Raw genomic sequence first — 18077 nt, 5'->3', positions numbered from 1 at the left:
GCAACACGGGTGGGACATGCAGGTAGGCTGCAGAAGATAAGCCAGTGTTATAGAGCAACACGGGTGGGGCATGCAGGTAGGCTGCAAAGGACTAGCAGTTCTTAGCAGTTCTCTGGAGAAAGATCAACATATTTGCCTTCTCTGGCAAAAGTCGGGACCTCTCCTGGCTTATTGTGTTCCCTGCAGTTGAAAATACCCTCCTGCAAGGTGTGGAGGCTTGAGCACAGAGGTAGCTTGTTGCAATGTTTGTGAGGAGGGGCAGAGTAGCTCTCTTCTCCCACCACCACTAAATCACCGGCTCTTCAGCCATGGGGATGGGAGGCAGGCCTTTGTAGAGCTCGACCTCTAGGTCAACATGCTCGCTGAGGGTGAGGGACGAGGTGTCCTGTTGGATCGTCAACCTCAACTCTCTGTCCTCCTGTGAGAACAGTTCCTCCAAGGCACTCCTTGTTTTGTACAATGGAGGGACTGTCTCCTTCATTTCCTCTCCTTCTCCTTCAGACTCCTCCTCCTGTTGCTGGTGCTCTGTGTCTGTCTGTTCCGGCTCCTCTGACAGCCCCGGTGTTGCTCCTGTCACATTGACCTCAACAGTTGTCTTCCTCAGCCTGTCCCAGGTGGCGTCACTCACCGGCCTCCCTTTAAATCTGCGGTCCATTGCTGTGGCTTCATTCAGGAAGGCTTGAATGTCCTCATCCTGATAGCGCTCGGAGAGGTTCTCCCAGACCTCCTCTTTGATGGTTGCCACAAACGTTGTATCTTCATGCTTCACAGTGAAGTGCTCTTCCAGTTTGTGGAGGATGGGTTTGATCTGTCCACAGGTCACATTCTTTTCACATGACACACAGAGTGTGGATGTATAGAGGATTCATCTCATGAGCTGGACAAACTCCTCAGCCTTATGGAAGTCCTCCTCCTTCAGACGGTCCAGGTTTGACAGAGTCGAAAGCCTTGGCCAGGTCGATGAATACATCTGCACAGTAATGTCTCTTATCGATGGTGGTTATGATATCATTTAGGACCTTGAGCGTGGCTTAGGTGCACCCATGACCAGCTCTGAAACCAGATTGTATAGAAGAGAAGGTACGGTGGGATTCGAAATGGTCAGTGATCTGTTTATTAACTTGGCTCTCAAAGACCTTAGAAAGGCAGAGTAGGATAGATATAGGTCTATAGCAGTTTGGGTCTAGAGTGTCTCCCCCTTTGAAGAGGGGGATGACAGCGGCAGCTTTCCAATCTTTGGGAATCTCAGACGATACAAAAGAGAGGTTGAACAGGCTAGTAATAGGGGTTGCAACAATTTCGGCAGATAATTTTAGAAAGAGAGGGTCCAGATTTCTAGCCCGGCTGATTTGTTGGGGTCCAGATTTTGCAGCTCTTTCAGAACATCAGCTATCTGGATTTGGGTGAGGGAGAAATGGGGGAGGCTTGGGTGAGTTTCTGTGGGAAGTGCAGGGCTGTTGATCGGGGTAGGGGTAGCCAGGTGGAAAGCATGGCCAGCCGTAGAAAAATGCTTATTGAAATTCTCAATTATAGTGGATTTATTGGTGGTGACAGTGTTTCCTAGCCTCAGAGCAGTGGGCAGCTGGGAGGAGATGCTCTTATTCTCCATGGACTTTACAGTGTCCCAGAACTTTTTGGAGTTTGTGCTACAGGATGCAAATTTCTGCTTAGCCTTAGCTTTCCTAACTGCCTGTGTATATTGGTTCCAACTTCCCTGAAAAGTTGCATATCACGGGGGCTATTCGATGCTAATGCAGAACGCCACAGGATGTTTTTGTGCTGGTCAAGGGCAGTCAGGTCTGGAGAGAACCAAGGGCTATATCTGTACCTGGTTCTACATTTTTTGAAAGGGGCATGCTTATTTAAGATGGTGAGGAAGGCACTTTTAAAGAATGACCAGGCATCCTCTACTGACGGGATGAGGTCAATATCCTTCCAGGATACCCGGGCCAGGTAGATTAGAAAGGCCTCCTCGCTGAAGTGTTTTAGGGAGCGTTTGACAGTGATGAGGGGTGGTCGTTTGACCGCAGACCCATTACGGATGCAGGCAATGAGGCAGTGATCGCTGAGATCTTAGTTGAAAACAGCAGAGGTGTATTTGGAGGGCAAGTTGGTTAGGATGATAATATCTATGAGGGTGCCCGTGTTTACGGATTTGGCGTTGTACCTGGTGGGTTCATTGATCATTTGTGTGAGATTGAGGGCATCAAGTTTAGATTGTAGGATGGCCGGGGTGTTAAGCATTTCCCAGTTTAGGTCACCTAGCAGCACAAGCTCTGAATATAGATGGGGGGCAATCAATTCACATATGGTGTCCAGGGCACAGCTGGGGGCAGAGGGTGGTCTATAGCAAGCGACAATGGTGAGAGACTTGTTTCTGGAAAGGTCGATTTTTAAAAGTAGATGCTCGAATTGTTTGGGTACAGACCTGGATAGTAAGACAGAACTCTGCAGGCTATCTCTGCAGTAGATTGCAACACCGTCCCTTTTGGCAGTTCTATCTTGTCGGAAAATGTTATAGTTAGGGATGGAAATTTCAGGGTTTTTGGTGGCCTTCCTAAACCAGGATTCAGACATGGCTAGGACATCTGGGTTGGCAGAGTGTGCTAAAGCAGTGAATAAAACAAACTTAGGGAGGAGGATTCTAATGTTAACATGCATGAAACCAAGGCTTTTACGGTTACAGAAGTCAACAAATGAGAGCACCTGGGGAGTAGGAGTGGAGCTAGGCACTGCAGGGCCTGGATTAACCTCTACATCACCAGAGGAACAGAGGAGGAGTAGGATGAGGGTACGGCTAAAGACTAACAGATCTGGTCGTTTAGTATGTTCGGAACAGAGAGTAAAAGGAGCAGGTTTCTGGGCGCGATAGAATAGATTCAAGGCATAATGTACAGACAAAGGTATGGCAGGATGTGAGTACATTGGAAGTAAACCTAGGCATTGAGTAATGATGAGAGAGAGATACTGTCTCTAGAGACGTTTTAACCAGGTGATGTCACTGCATGTGTGGGAGGTGGAACTAAATGGTAGGTTAAGGCATATTGAGCAGGGCTAGAGGCTCTACAGTGAAATAAGACAATAATCACTAACCAGGACAGTAATGGACAAGGCATATTGATATTAGGGAGAGACATGTGTAGCCGAGTGATCATAGGGGTCCAGTGAGTGGTTGGGCTGGCTGGAGATTCAGACAGCTAGCAGGCCGGGGCTAGCAAGCTAGCAGAAGGGCCTTAGAAGGACGTTGCGACGGAGGAAAGTCTGTTTTAGCCTCCGCCTACATGATGTTGGTTCCTGTTTCAGTCATGTCTTTGGTCACGTTCGCGTGGGTTTAACAAAAACACCTTAATGATTGGTTGACGATAGAGCCTCCCACAATGCAGGCGATGGCTGAAGGTTGAAGAGCAACTGCAGAAACTTGCAGTCAACCTTTGAACTTTGATCACATGATTTCCGTTAAGTCGGACAATTTTTATCCCCATAATGCAACACGTTTTAAAAGGCGGTGACCTTGCGAAAGTGATATGCTCGAACGTGCCCTGTGTCTTGCTTATGTTGGATATGTTGCCTCCCCACTTGAGTTTTGCATTTGGGCAAAAAACTATTTGTGAGTTTGTGCGAAGATGTTGATCATGTCTATTATATACAACATGTAAATTCAACCACTGACTTTTTCCTAATTTGTGTTGCTCAACTCAGTGCGTCAATGCCACTACATCTCCAGTTGAGCAACACAAATTAGGGAAAAAGTCAGTCATTGTATTCAATAAAAGTTTTTATTAAAAGTATGAATTTCAACACCTCCTAGAAGAACTGTAGTTGTACAGGACAAACATAGGTACAGGTAAGCATTTTCAGAATTTACCGTTATTTAAAAAAAAATATGTTTTTTGTATTTTACCCCCTTTTTCTCCCCAATTTTGATCTTGTCTCAAGGTCGAGTCATACGTCCTCCGAAACATGACCCGCCAAACTGCGCTTCTTAATACCCGCCCGCTGAACCCGGAAGCCAGCTGCACCAATGTGTCGGAGGAAACACGTTCAACTGATGACCGAGGTCAGCCTGCAGGCGCCCGGCCCGCCACAAGGAGTCACTAGATCGACATGAGCCAAGTAAAACCCCCGCGGCCAAACCCTCCCCTAACCCGGACAACGCTGGGCCAATTGTGTGCCGCCCTATGGGACTGCAGATCACGGCCAGGTTGTGATACAGCCCGGGATCGAACCCAGGTCTGTAGTGACGCAGAACATACATTTTTACAAGAATTGACTGATGATGGCTCAATGTTGTTGCTAGCAAATCGCATGACCAGTTAAGCCTAACTCCCCTCCTAAAAAAAAGAACATGAAATTGTGCTTCTGCTTAATAGCCTACTGAGGCATGGAACGCAATATCCAAGTCGATCATGTCCTTTGTATACAACATGAAGTTTGTAGGCTACACCAGAACCTAGGTGTTCATTGCTGATCAAGAAAGGGGAAGCGGCAGGGGACCGAGCACTGAGCAGCAGCTAAATAGGCAGAAGAGTGGGTATAGACAGCGGAGTGGGTATAGACAGCGGAGTGGGCAGCAGCAGCAGCATAAAAAACATCTCAGTATCTTTAGCCACGGCAAATCGGGTTTCCAGAACTGCCACCACTCCGTTTTATTAAACACAACAAACACATTATGAATATTAGGATTGTTGTTATGATTATTTCAGACGAATGGCCTTAACTGACCCTGGGGATTAGTAGATTAATCCTCCATCATGCAGTAAGGGTGTAATAATTGGTTGACCTGCAGTTGCAGAGGTTGACCCCCTAGTGATGTCATGATGCAATCAAAGAATGAAATCATGAAGAAAAAAATCTAAAATCCTGCATGTGTATTATAGAACTTTATCAAAACAGAAAAACAACTTTCAGTCTGTTAGTAAGAGTCTGCTTCTGAACAAGTGCAATGTGTATGGAGATGGAGAGATCCCAGCTAACCAGTTTTGGTTCCCAGAACATTGTGGAAAAACAAAGGAGAACCTTTAGGCAACGTTACAGGAACGTTCTGTACTAGCTGGGATAGACCTTTACTCTGTCTGAATGGGACAGCCTGTAGTTCACAGGATCATCATAGAGACAGGCTGATAGAATCCTACTTCTTTCCCTGTGGATTACTTCCTAATCTATCACTGTCAATAAATCTCACAAGGGAGATTATACAGTATATTGGAAAGATTAGAAGGTGCCCTAGCGTCAAGGTGACCATGTGCTTGTGTATTGGTTAAATTAACTCCTCAGCTTGAAATACCACCACCCGTGCTATCAAATTGCAAGCTTTTTGGTGGCGCAGCAGACTAAGGTGTTGACAAGAGGGCAGTCACATGTGTTCCCGAGACAGAGGATCTAATATTGAATGCCAGTGTGGGCTCATGAGGAACGAAGTGGTACTGTTAAGCAAGCAGCGTGGCGCCTGTTACACTCAGGCCTCTGTATCGTCTGCATGCAACGATATGAACAGGCGTATCACACATCTGTTTGTTGCCTACAAGCAGATAGGTGTTTGTCCCCTGTAAATCCAGTGTCTGACCTTTCTGACTTGTTTCATATCTATATTTTTTGTCTCAGAAAGAACAAGCAAAGCCAGAATGTAACAGGCCTAGATACACAACCGCTGGTCTCTAAAAGGTAATGAGATAACACAGTAAACCCTTCATGTAATACTACCTTCAACTCCTTCTTTGCTATGTGATATTATTTGCTTCCATATAAAATATCCTAGTCTGCCCTCTAGTGGACTTGAACTGTAAATGTAAATGTTTCTGAAGGTAAAAACCCCTGTGGGTCCCAGTGAATCAATAAACCAATTGACTTTCCCTGAAACAACCATGAAAACCCCTACCAATACCCCTTGCCTGTAGAATGACATCCTAAACTCCTGCTACATGTACATCCATATTAGATATGAAGAGGAGAAAACTGTAGGCTAGGATGGTGATGAGTAAGCTATGCCTCGTGCAATGGGAGGTCATCATTTGGCCACTGTGGTTTCAAAATAACACCACTTGACCTTGTCCTCCCCAGCCACGTTATGTTTCCACCTACAATCTGGTTTGATCTAGCTTGCATCCAAAATTGTGTCCTATTCCTTACTTGTAAGGGCTGTCCCTACTACAGCAACCCTTGTCTGCTACCTGCATGTCTCAATAACACAAAGACCCACATGATATCTGGTGGGAACGCAGCCCTTCAATGGGAATAACAGTGATTGCTGTCAAGATGACACTTCTAGCTAACTAATGAACGTCCATGTTGAGATCTTGAGAGGATAGTTAGTTGTGGCTATTATTCCTTTCCATCTCATATTTCTCAAATGAATAGCAACACCTCACGGCACAACGCCTCTCCCCTATTTGACCTAGATAGTTTGTATGTATGTATTGATGTGTAGGCTACATGTGCCTTTTTAAAACATGTATGCAGTTCTGTCCTTGAGCTGTTCTTGTCTATTGATGTTCTGTATTATGTCATGTTTCCTGTTTTGTGTGGACCCCAGGAAGACAAGCTGCTTTCGCAACAGCTAATGGGGATCCTAATAAAATACCAAATACCAAGATGTCATAAAATCAAGACGGAATTACGAGAAACCTTCAGGACCATTTTCTAGGCCTACTTGAAGACTAATAAAACATAAACTGTAATAATGGGATGATCTAATGATATTTATTTGCTGTAAAGCATCTTCGTCTTATTAACTTCAACTTGAGATCTATCACTTTCCCTGGTGTGTTATCGTCATCACACTCATAATAAACTTCGTAATGGCTGTGTTTAAAAATGGCTGTGTTTCAAAATGGCTGTGTTTCAAAATGGCTGCACTTCAAAACACGCAGATGGAAGCATACAGACATACACACACACATACAGTCCATTCAGAAAGTATTCAGACCCCTTCCCCTTTTACACATTTTGTTACGTTACAGCCTTATTTTAAAATTGATTAAATCAAAAAATGTATCATCAATCTATACACAATACCCCATAATGACAAAGTGAAAACAGGTTTTTAGAAATGTTAGCAAATGTACTAAAAATAAAATACAGAAATACCTTATTTACATAAGTATTCAGTCCCTTTGCTATGAGACTTGAAATTGAGCTCAGGTGCATCCTGTTTCCATTTATCATCCTTGAGATGTTTCTACCACTTGATTGGAGTCCACCTGTGGTAAATTCAATTGATTGGACATGATTTGGAAAGGCACACACCTGTCTATATAAGGTCCCACAGTTGACAGTGCATGTCACAGCAAAAACCAAGCCATAAGGTCGAAGGAATTATCCGTAGAGCTCCGAGACAGGATTGTGTTGAGGCAAAGATCTTGGGAAGGATACCAAAAACAGGTCTGCGGCATTAAAGGTTCCCAAGAACACAGTGGCCTTAATCATTCTTAAATGGAAGAAGTTTGGAACCACCAAGACTCTTCCTAGAGCTGGCCGCCAGGCCAAACTGAGCAATCGGGGGAGAAGGGCCTTGGTCAGGGAGGTGATCAAGAACCTGATGGTCACTGACAGAGCTCCAGAGTTCCTCTGTGGAGATAGGAGAACCTTAGAAGGACAACCATCTCTGCAGCACTACACCAATCAGACCTTTAGGGTAGCGTGGCCATACAGAAACCACTCCTCAGTAAAAGGCACATGTCAGCGTGCTTGAGGTTTGCCAAAAAAACAAGATTCTCTGGTCTGATGAAACCAAGATTGAACTCTTTGGCCCGAATGCCAAGCATCACATCTGGAGAAAACCTGGTACCATCCCTACGGTGAAGCATGGTGGTGGCAGCATCATTCTGTGGAGATGACTGGGAGACTAGTCAGGATCGAGGCAAAGATGAACGGAGCAAAGTTTCAGAGAGATCCTTAATGAAAACCTGCTCCAGAGCACTCAGGACCTCAGACTGGGGCAAAGTTTCACCTTCCAACAGGACACCGACCCTAAGCAAACAGCCAAGACAACACAGGAGTGGCTTCGGGACAAGTCTCTGAATGTCCTTGAGTGGACCAGCCAGAGCCCGGACTGGAACCCGATCGAACATCTCTGGAGAGACCTGAAAATAGCTGTGCAGCAATGTTCCCCATCTAACCTGACAGAGCTTGAGAGGATCCGCAGAGAAGAATGGTGACAAGCAGACAAGCTTGAAGACTTGAGGCTGTAATTGCTGCCAAAGGTGCTTCAACAAAGTACTGAGTAAAGGGTCTGAATACTTTTGTAAATGTGGTATTTCAGTTTTGTATATTTTTAATACATTTGCTAAAAAATAAAAAATACAAGTTTTTTTTGCTTTGTCATTATGGGGTATTGTGTGTAGATTGGTGAGGGGGAAAAAACAATGTAATACATTTCCGAATAAGGCTTTAACGTAACAAAATGTGTGAAAAGTAAAGGGGTCTGAGTACTTTCCGAATGCACTGTATATACATTCATGTTACATATACATCACAAATGCTGCTCTCATACTTTTATTTAGTATTGCTAATACTGCCCAATTTAAACACCGGCGCCCACAATCCCTCCCTTTCTCTATATGTTTATTAAATATTGGACTATACATTGTGTCTTCCTGTATTATACTTATGCTGAAATGTTAATTATATTCTAATGAGCCATTTGACTTCATGTTTGTATTCTTATCTTTTATTATGTCTTATTGTTGTTGCATTGTCGAGAAGGAACCTGCAAGTAAGCATTTCGATGGACGGTGTGTCTACCATGTGTATCTACCATGTGTGTCTACCATGTGTATCTACCATGTGTGTCTACCATGTGTATCCTGTACATTCAACTAATTCAATTGAAACTACAGTATGTGAGGTAAAAGCACCATGACCTCTGTGTCTGTTAGCAACAGCAGCAGAGCATGGTATGTCTCTCAATAGGCCTCCTGAGTCAAGTCTACTACACAACACTGTTGCACTTCTGCTCCTGAACCCAGGGAACCAGCTGGACCTTAACACCAGTACATGTGGCGTGGATTACATCAACATCACCAGCGGCCACTTTCTCCCCCGTTTAATCACAGCCCCATTACAACTGTCAGATCGTCCCTCTAGGAAGCCGAGTACAGCAGGGCTGCATTCCAAATGGCACCATATTCCCTATATCGTGCACTACTTTTAACCCGGTTCCCCCTAAGTTCACTACTGTATCTAGGGAATGAGGTGCCATTTGGAACGTATCCCCAGGAGTTTCATGTTAGAGGCATAATGGAGGTAAATGCCCCTTACAATTAGCCCGTGTGAGTGAAATAATACCTAGACTGCCTGTCGGCCTCCATCAGTCTTGTTGTGTCCCAATTTATCTTTCCTGACCACGTGCACTTGTTCACTTCCCTTCGTGGATTTGAAGGGAAATGAACGATGTATGGAAACTCCCACTGGCCTATGCCGACACCAATCCAACGCTTTTAAACTTGTGGGGAGTAGAAAACGATTGCACACTTCAGGAGGAAAGAGATATCATTGGGACACCCCCATTGAATCCAGCAGGGGAGGAAGTGGGTGTCTTCTTTGTGGAGTTGAAGCTTGGCATGAGGGTAATTGCTTTGTTTTTTTCTTTCTTTTTTCAATCAGCATGGAGTCTAATTGGTGAAAAGGGGACTCTAATGACTAGACTTGCTGTTGCACCCATCGGCAATGTACAGGGTACAATGTACAGTACTTTATATGGGAATTGCATTTGTATAACCAGTGTGTCCCACTGGTTGATGCTTATTTATAAAACCCTCTTAGGCCTCACTCCCCCCTATCTGAGATATCTACTGCAGCCCTCATCCTCCACATACAACACCCGCTCTGCCAGTCACATTCTGTTAAAGGTCCCCAAAGCACACACATCCCTGGGTCGCTCCTCTTTTCAGTTAGCTGCAGCTAACGACTGGAACGAGCTGCAACAAACACTCAAACTGGACAGTTTTATCTCCATCTCTTCATTCAAAGACTCAATCATGGACACTCTTACTGACAGTTGTGGCTGCTTCACATAATGTATTGTTGTCTCTACCTTCCTGCCCTTTGTGCTGTTGTCTGTGCCCAATAATGTTTGTACCATGTTTTGTGCTGCTGCCAGGTTGTGTTGCTACCATGTTGTTGTCATGTTGTGTTGCTACCATGTTGTTGTCATGTTGTGTTGCTACCATGTTGTTGTTATGTTGTGTTGCTACCATGCTGTGTTGTCATGTGTTGCTGCCATGCTATGTTGTTGTCTTAGGCCACTCTTTATGTAGTGTCGTGTTGTCTCTCTCGTCGTGATGTGTGTTTTGTCCTATATTTATATTATTATTTATTGTTTTTAATCCCTGCCCCTGTCCCTGCAGGACGTCCCTTTTGGTAGGCCGTCATTGTAAATAACAATTTGTTCTTAACTGACTTGCCTAGTTAAATAAAGGTTAAATAAATAAAAATGTTTTAAAAAGTGTCACTTTGGTAACTCATACCACTGTATCTCCAGATCTCGACCCAGTGAACCCTGAGACAATGGAACGTCAGGATTCTGCCCCCCTCACAGCTTTCGTCAATTAACATTTGGTGAATAAACACGATTTAACTGGAGAAATAAGTCTTACTGATAGAAAAGTTGTAATAGTTTTTTCTGACTGGGAGGTTTTCATAGGAAAAATAATGAATGTATTTTCTATAGACAGAAATACACAAAATACTGACGTTTACTGGCCTCAGTGAGTGACTGGAAAAAAGTGCACTGAGAACGAATGTGGTATTCCAAAATGTTGATCTATATATCCTTCTACAGGACAATATCTTCCCCGAAACAATTGATCTTCAGGCCATTAGGATCCAAAGGCCTTGACAACATTACAGCCTTTAGTTATCTCTGGACTTTGTAACAAACATATGAGGTGAATGCAGTTATGTAAAGTACTTAAGTAAAAATACTTTAAAGTGCTACTTACAGTAAGTCGTTTTTTGGGGGGTATCTGTACTTTACTTTGCTATTTATATTTTTGAAAACTTTTACTTCACTACATTCCTAAAGAAAATAATGTACTTTTTACTCCATACATTTTCCCTGACAACCAAAAGTACTTGTTACATTTTGAATGCTTAGCAGGACAAGAAAATGTTCAAATGCACTCACTTATCAAGAGAACACATGGTCATTCCTATTGCCTCTGATCTGGTAGACTCACTAAACACAAACGCTTCGTTTGTAAATGATGTCTGGTTATCTGTACATTTTGAAAACAAGAAAATGGTGCTGTCTGTTTTACTTAATATAAGGAATTTGAAATTAATTTTACTTTTGATACTTAAGTATATTTAGAACCAAATAGTTTTGGACTTTTACTCAAGTAGTATTTTACTGGGTGACTTTGACTTTTATTTGAGTAACTTTCTATTAAAAGGTAACTGTCCTTTTACTCCAGTATGATAATTGGGTACTTTCTCCACCACTGGGTGAATGATGTTGAAGCCACTGCAACAAACATATGACGTGAATGATGTTGATGAAGCCAGCGTGATCTAAGGCATTTACAAAGAACAGCATCAAGGGTGGAGCAGAGCAGCCACTAAACATTGACATCTCTCTCTGGGAAAAACAAATGCTGAGCCAGAGCAGTTCAATGCTATGATGTGATACTTCATCTTCAAATTTAGCCATATGGCAGTTTTGGCAAATGCCAAATGGGTTGGTCCATATTCAGCCCAATGAGCCAGTCTACATTGGGGGTTTTGCACAAAATGATGATTAATTAGCTGATGACAGTAGAGAGGACTGTACCTCTGACGAGAGTAGAGAGGTGTTACGCACGCCTCTAAAAAGAGGGAATGCAACTCCCTGCTGCAACTCAACTCTCCGTGAAGCGAAAGAGGTATGGACTGTAGGTGCGAGTAAGGATGACAAAAGTCAGAATTTACCGTTTACTAGGATTTATTTCCTTAAACGGTAATATGGGGAAAAGAGGCTGGACGGAACCAAAGGAAAGAAAGTAAATATCAAAGCTCCCCCTCTCCTATCTAACCTGCCTACCCACTTAACTTACCTAACTTAGCACCACCTGGTGCCCTAACCAAAATACAGGGGGTGGTCCGCCCAGGTCTTACCTAGTGTGCCTAGACATTGAATATACTACGGGTATATGTATGCCCTCGGGCCTCTTGCCTAAGCACTCCCTAAGTGCCTTCCCCTTCCCCCCTGGGAACAAATGAAACAGAATAATTATTAACAATTTCACAAACACTTTACAACAAAACTGAGTAAACTAACTCAGGCCACTAAAGAACTTTTGACAAAGCAACAAACACAACATATCAAAGCTGCTACCAACAACAACTAACACATTACATACCACACTTTCTGTTAAACAACCAACACTATATCATAATCTAATTCTCCAGCAAGGATCTCAGCCTGCCTATAATCTCTCTCTAATCTCTCCAAAATATTCAATCTTCTCTCTCTCTAATCATTTCTCATGATCTCCCTTCTTCTGAACAGAACACTGGCTTTTATATCTTCTGGTGGCAATGGTGATTAGAGTCAGCTGCTTCTTGACGAGGGGGCGGGGTCAGCTCTCCAATCATCAATTAGCCTGGGGTCGACCAATCAGCTGCTTGGGGAGTTTTCAGGAATCTATCTCCTGAAACACACACACTCAAATACAAACCAGAACACAGAAACTGGGGAACGTAACAAGAGGACTGTACCATGATGAGAGTACAGAGGACTGTACCATGATGACAGTAGAGAGGACTGTACCATGATGACAGTAGAGAGGACTGTACCATGATGAGAGTAGAGAGGACTGTACCATGATGACAGTGGTGAGGACTGTACCACGATGACAGTAGAGAGGACTGTACTTCTGATGACAGTAGAGAGGACTGTACTTCTGATGACAATAGAGAGGACTGTACCATGATGACAGTAGAGAGGACTGTACCTCTGATGACAGTAGAGAGGACTGTACCATGATGACAGTAGAGAGGACTGTACCATGATGACAGTAGAGAGGACTGTACCTCTGATGCATGCCTGATATGAAAAAGATCCTTTCATCATCCTCTCCTTCATTTTTTATTCCGTTATTTTTAACAATGTGACATTAAGTAAGCCTTATCTGAGCCAGAATGGCCCATCGGTCATCTCCTGTTTCTGTAGCGTGAGTGAGGCACCTTGATGTACAAGTACACCCCCTGGACAAGGTGAAATGGAAGGCACAAAAGCCTTGTGATAAACCAAGGCCTATCTTGACCACTAAGCTACAGAGACACAGCAACAGCTCCAACTCTGGCCCTGCAATTTGGATGCCTGTCCGGCACTATGGCTGCTGGTAGCATTTAAAACCTTGGAAACTGGCCAACACTAGTAAACTTCTTTAATTGACTTCTACAAGACTACACACAAGTACAAGCCTATAGTACTTTGACAAATAGAACATAACTCGAAAAGACAAACACTGATCATTTGTGAAGTCCTTTGTACATGTGGAACATGACAACACAGGAATATCTCGCTGAGATATACCCCTAACCAGGGGTATTCAACTATTACCTTACGAGGTCCTGAGCCTGCTGGTTTTCAGTTCCACCTGATAATTAATTGCACATACCTGGTGTCCCAGGTCTAAGTCAGTCCCTGATTAGAGGGGAACAATGAAGAAAAGCAGCAGAACTGGCTTCGAGGTCTAGAGTTGCGATTGAGGGCCCTAAACTATTAAGCTAAATGTGGATAGGCCTATCTTGTCACTCCCTGACCATAGAGAGCCCTCTGGGTTCTCTATGGTGTTTTAGGTCAGGGTGTGACTAGGGGGGTTTCTAGGTATTATATTTCTATGTTGGTGTGTGTATGGTTCCCAATTGGAGGCAGCTGATGATCGTTACCTCTAATTGGGGATCATACTTAGTGTGTCCTTTTTCCCACCTGAGATGCGGGATATTGTTTTGTATGAGTGCCTATGTGCTCTACGTATTTCACGATCGTTATGTCTTTGTTGTTTTGGAAGTTTCACTACCATTAAAATGTGGAACTTTACTCACGCTGCGCCTTGGTCCAATTATTCATACGACGGTCGTGACAGAATATCGCACCACTACAGGACCAAGCAGCGTGCCCAGGAGGTGAAGGAGAGTTGGTCATGGGAAGAGATACTCGGTGGATGCGAGAACCTTCCTTGGCCGAGTCGCCGAGGAGTAAAGGAGGACCGCGGCCACAAACAGCCCAAGGGCAACCCCAAGTTTTTTGGGGCGGGGGCACAAGGGGCGGTCGGCCGAGCCTAGGAGAGAGCCAGAGACCGTCTGGGAGTCGATGGAGCAGGTTGAGGAAGGATATCAGAGAGAGATGTTGGCTAGGAGTATGCTGCAGCGCAGGCGTTTTGAAGAGCGTGTCATCAGTCCGGTGCAGCCTGTGCCGGCTCCCCGCACTCGCCCTGAAGAGCGTGTCATCAGTCCGGTGCAACCTGTGCCAGCTCCACGCACCAGGCCTCCAGTGCGCCTTCCCAGCCCGGTACGTCCTGTGCCGGCTCCACGCACCTGCCCTGAAGAGCGTGTCATCAGTCCGGTGCAACCTGTGCCGGCTCCACGCACCAGGCCTCCAGTGCGCCTCCTCAGCCCGGTACGTCCTGTGCCGGCTCCCCGCACTCGCCCTGAAGAGCGTGTCATCAGACCGGTGCAATCTGTGCCGGCTCCACGCTCCAGGCCTCCAGTGTTCCTTCCCAGCCCGGTACGTCCTGTGCCGGCTCCCCGCACCTGCCCTGAAGAGCGTGTCATCAGTCCGGTGCAACCTGTGCCGGCTCCACGCACCAGGCCTCCAGTGCGCCTCCTCAGCCCGGTATGTCCTGTGCCGGCTCCCCGCACCTGCCCTGAAGAGCGTGTCATCAGTCCGGTGCAACCTGTGCCGGCTCCACGCACAAGGCCTCCAGTGCGCCTCCTCAGCCCGGTATGTCCTGTGCCGGCTCCCCACACTCGCCCTGAAGAGCGTGTCATCAGTCCAGTGCAACCTGTGCTGGCTCCACGCACCAGGCCTCCAGTGCGCCTCCCCAGCCCGGTACGTCCTGTGCCGGCTCCCCGCACTCGTCCACCAGTGCGTGCGTACAATCCGGAGTCTCCAGCGACGGTCTACAGCCCAGAACCTCCAGCGACGGTTCACGGTCTGGAGCTTCCAGCGAAGGTTCACGGTCCGGAGCTTCCAGCGACGGTTCACGGTCCGGAGCTTCCAGCGACAGTTCATGGCCCGGAACTTCCAGCGACGGTCCACGGCCCGGAGCTTCCTGCGCCGGTGCCATGGCTGGAGCCTTCCTCTGCACCGGTGCCCAGTCCAGGCACGGCGTACAGTCCCGCTCCATGGCCGCAGCCTCCTCTGCGCCAGTGCTCAATCCAGGCACGGCGTCCAGTCCCGCTCCATGGCCGGAGCCTTTCTCTGCGCCGGTGCCAAGTCCAGGCATGGCATTCAGCCTAGCTTCATGGCCGGAGCCGCCACTGACGCAAAATGCCCACCCTAACCCTCTCCATCTAGTTTCAGGGGGGGGGGGGGGGGGGGGGGGCGCTGTCACGCCCTGACCATAGAGGGCCCTCGGGGTTCTCTATGGTGTTTTAGGTCAGGGCGTGACTAGGGGGGTTTCTAGGTATTATATTTCTATGTTGGTGTGTGTATGGTTCCCAATTGGAGGCAGCTGATGATCGTTACCTCTAATTGGGGATCATACTTAGTGTGTCCTTTTTCCCACCTGAGATGTGGGATATTGTTTTGTATGAGTGCCTATGTTTCACTACCATTAAAATGTGGAACTTTACTCACGCTGCGCCTTGGTCCAATTATTCATACGACGGTCGTGACATATCTCAGAACACCGTATTAAAGTTAGACAGACAGGGTTGTGTTTGACTAGAAACAAAGACCTTCTGTGGAAAATGTGCTTTTATTAATGATGTCTTGTCTAATACCACACAAACCATCTAAATGACAGACTACAAAGGGAAGCATCGCCGTGAGCTGCCCAGTGACACGAGCCTACCAGATGAGCTAAATTACTTCTATGCTCGCTTCGAGGCAAGCAACACTGAAGCATGCATGAGAGCACCAGCTGTTCCAGATGACTGTGTGATCACGCTCTCCATAGCCGATGTGAGTTTGACCTTTAACATTCACAAGGCCAGACGGATTACCAGGATGTGTACTCTGAGCATGCGCTGACCAACTGGCAAGTGTCTTCACTGACATTTTCAACCTGTCCCTGACCGAGTCTGTAATATCAACATGTTTCAAGCAGACCTCCATAGTACCTGTGCCTAAGAACACTACATTTACATTTACATTTAAGTCATTTAGCAGACGCTCTTATCCAGAGCGACTTACAAGTACATACATTCATACTTTTTTGTAAAGGTAACCTGCCTAAATGACTACCAACCCGTAGCACTCACGTCTGTAGCCATGAAGTGCTTTGAAAGGCTGGTCATGGCTCACATCAACACCATTATCTCAGAAACCCTAGACCCACTCCAATTTGCATACCGCCCCAACAGATCCACAGATGATGCAATCCCTATCGCACTCCACACTGCCATTTCCCACCTGGACAAAAGGACAAAAGGAAAACCTACGTGAGAATACTATTCATTGACTACAGCTCAGCATTCAACACCATAGTGCCCTCAAAGCTCATCACTAAGCTAAGGACCCTGGGACTACCCTCTGTAACTCGATCCTTGACTTCCTGACGGGTTGTCCCCCAGGTGGTAAGGGTAGGTAACAACACATCTGCCACGCTGATCCTCAACACGGGGGCCCCTCAGGGGTGCGTGTTCAGTCCCCTCCTGTACTCCCTTTTCACCCATGAATGCATGGCGAGGCACGACTCCAACACCATCATTAAGTTTGCCAACAACACAACAGTGGAAGGCCTGATCATCGACAACGATGAGACAGCCTACTGTATAGGGAGGAGGTCAGAGACTTGGCCGTGTATTGCCAGGACAACAACCTCTCCCTCAATGTGATCAAGACAAAAGAGATGATTGTGGACTACAAGAAAAGGAGGACCGAGTACGCCCCCATTCTCATCGACGGGGCTGTAGTGGAGCAGGTTGAGAGCTTCAAGTTCCTTGGTGTCCACATCACAAACAAACTAAGATGGTCCAAACACACCAAGACAGTCGTGAAGAGGGCATGACAAAGCCTATTCCCCCTCAGGAGATTGAAAAGGTTTGGCATGGTTTCTCAGATCCTCAAAAGGTTCTACAGCTGCACCATCGAGAGCATCCTGACTGGTTGCATAACTGCCTGGTATGGCAACTGCTCGGCCTCCAACCACAAGGCACTACAGAGGGTAGTGCGTACGGCCCAGTACATCACTGGGGCCAAGCTTCCTGCCATCCAGGATCTCTATACCAGGCGGTGTCAGAGGAAGGCCCTAAAAATTGTCAAAGACTCCAGCCTCCCTAGTCATAGACTGTTCTCTCTGCTACCGCACTGCAAGTGGTACCAGAGCGCCAAGTCTAGGTCCAAAAGGCTTCTTAACAGCTTCTACCCCCAAGCCATAAGACTCCTGAACAGCTAATCAAATGGCTACCCAGACTATTTGCATTGCCCCACCCCCCCACGCTGCTGCTACTCTCTGGTTATTATCTATACATAGTCAATTTAACTCTACCTACATGTACATATTACCTAAATGACCTCAATTAATCTATATACAGGAGGTACCGGTACATTGACTCTGTACCGGTAACCCTGTATATAGCCTTGCTACTGTTATTTTACTGCTGCTCTTTAAATATTTGTTATTTTAATTTTTTTACTTATCACTTATTTTTCTTAAAACTGCATTGTTGGTTAAGGGCTTGTAAGTAAGCATTTCACTGTAAGGTCTACTCAACATGTACCTGTCGTATTCGGTGCATGTGACAAATAACATTTGATTTGATATAAATGTTTATTCCTCTGTAACAACACAAGTTACTTCTTATCATAAGTAATTTGAGTTTACAAAATGGACTCTTCTCAAGGGCAATTCCATTATCATGTATTTATGTTGTGGGTTGGTTATGGACTCTTTTGTTCTGTATCTGGGAAAATATAGGCCTAGAATTTT

Source organism: Salvelinus namaycush, chromosome 1 (assembly GCF_016432855.1).
Source record: "Salvelinus namaycush isolate Seneca chromosome 1, SaNama_1.0, whole genome shotgun sequence".
In the NCBI taxonomy this organism is placed as follows: Eukaryota; Metazoa; Chordata; class Actinopteri; order Salmoniformes; family Salmonidae; genus Salvelinus; species Salvelinus namaycush.
This window is presented reverse-complemented; position numbering follows the sequence as displayed.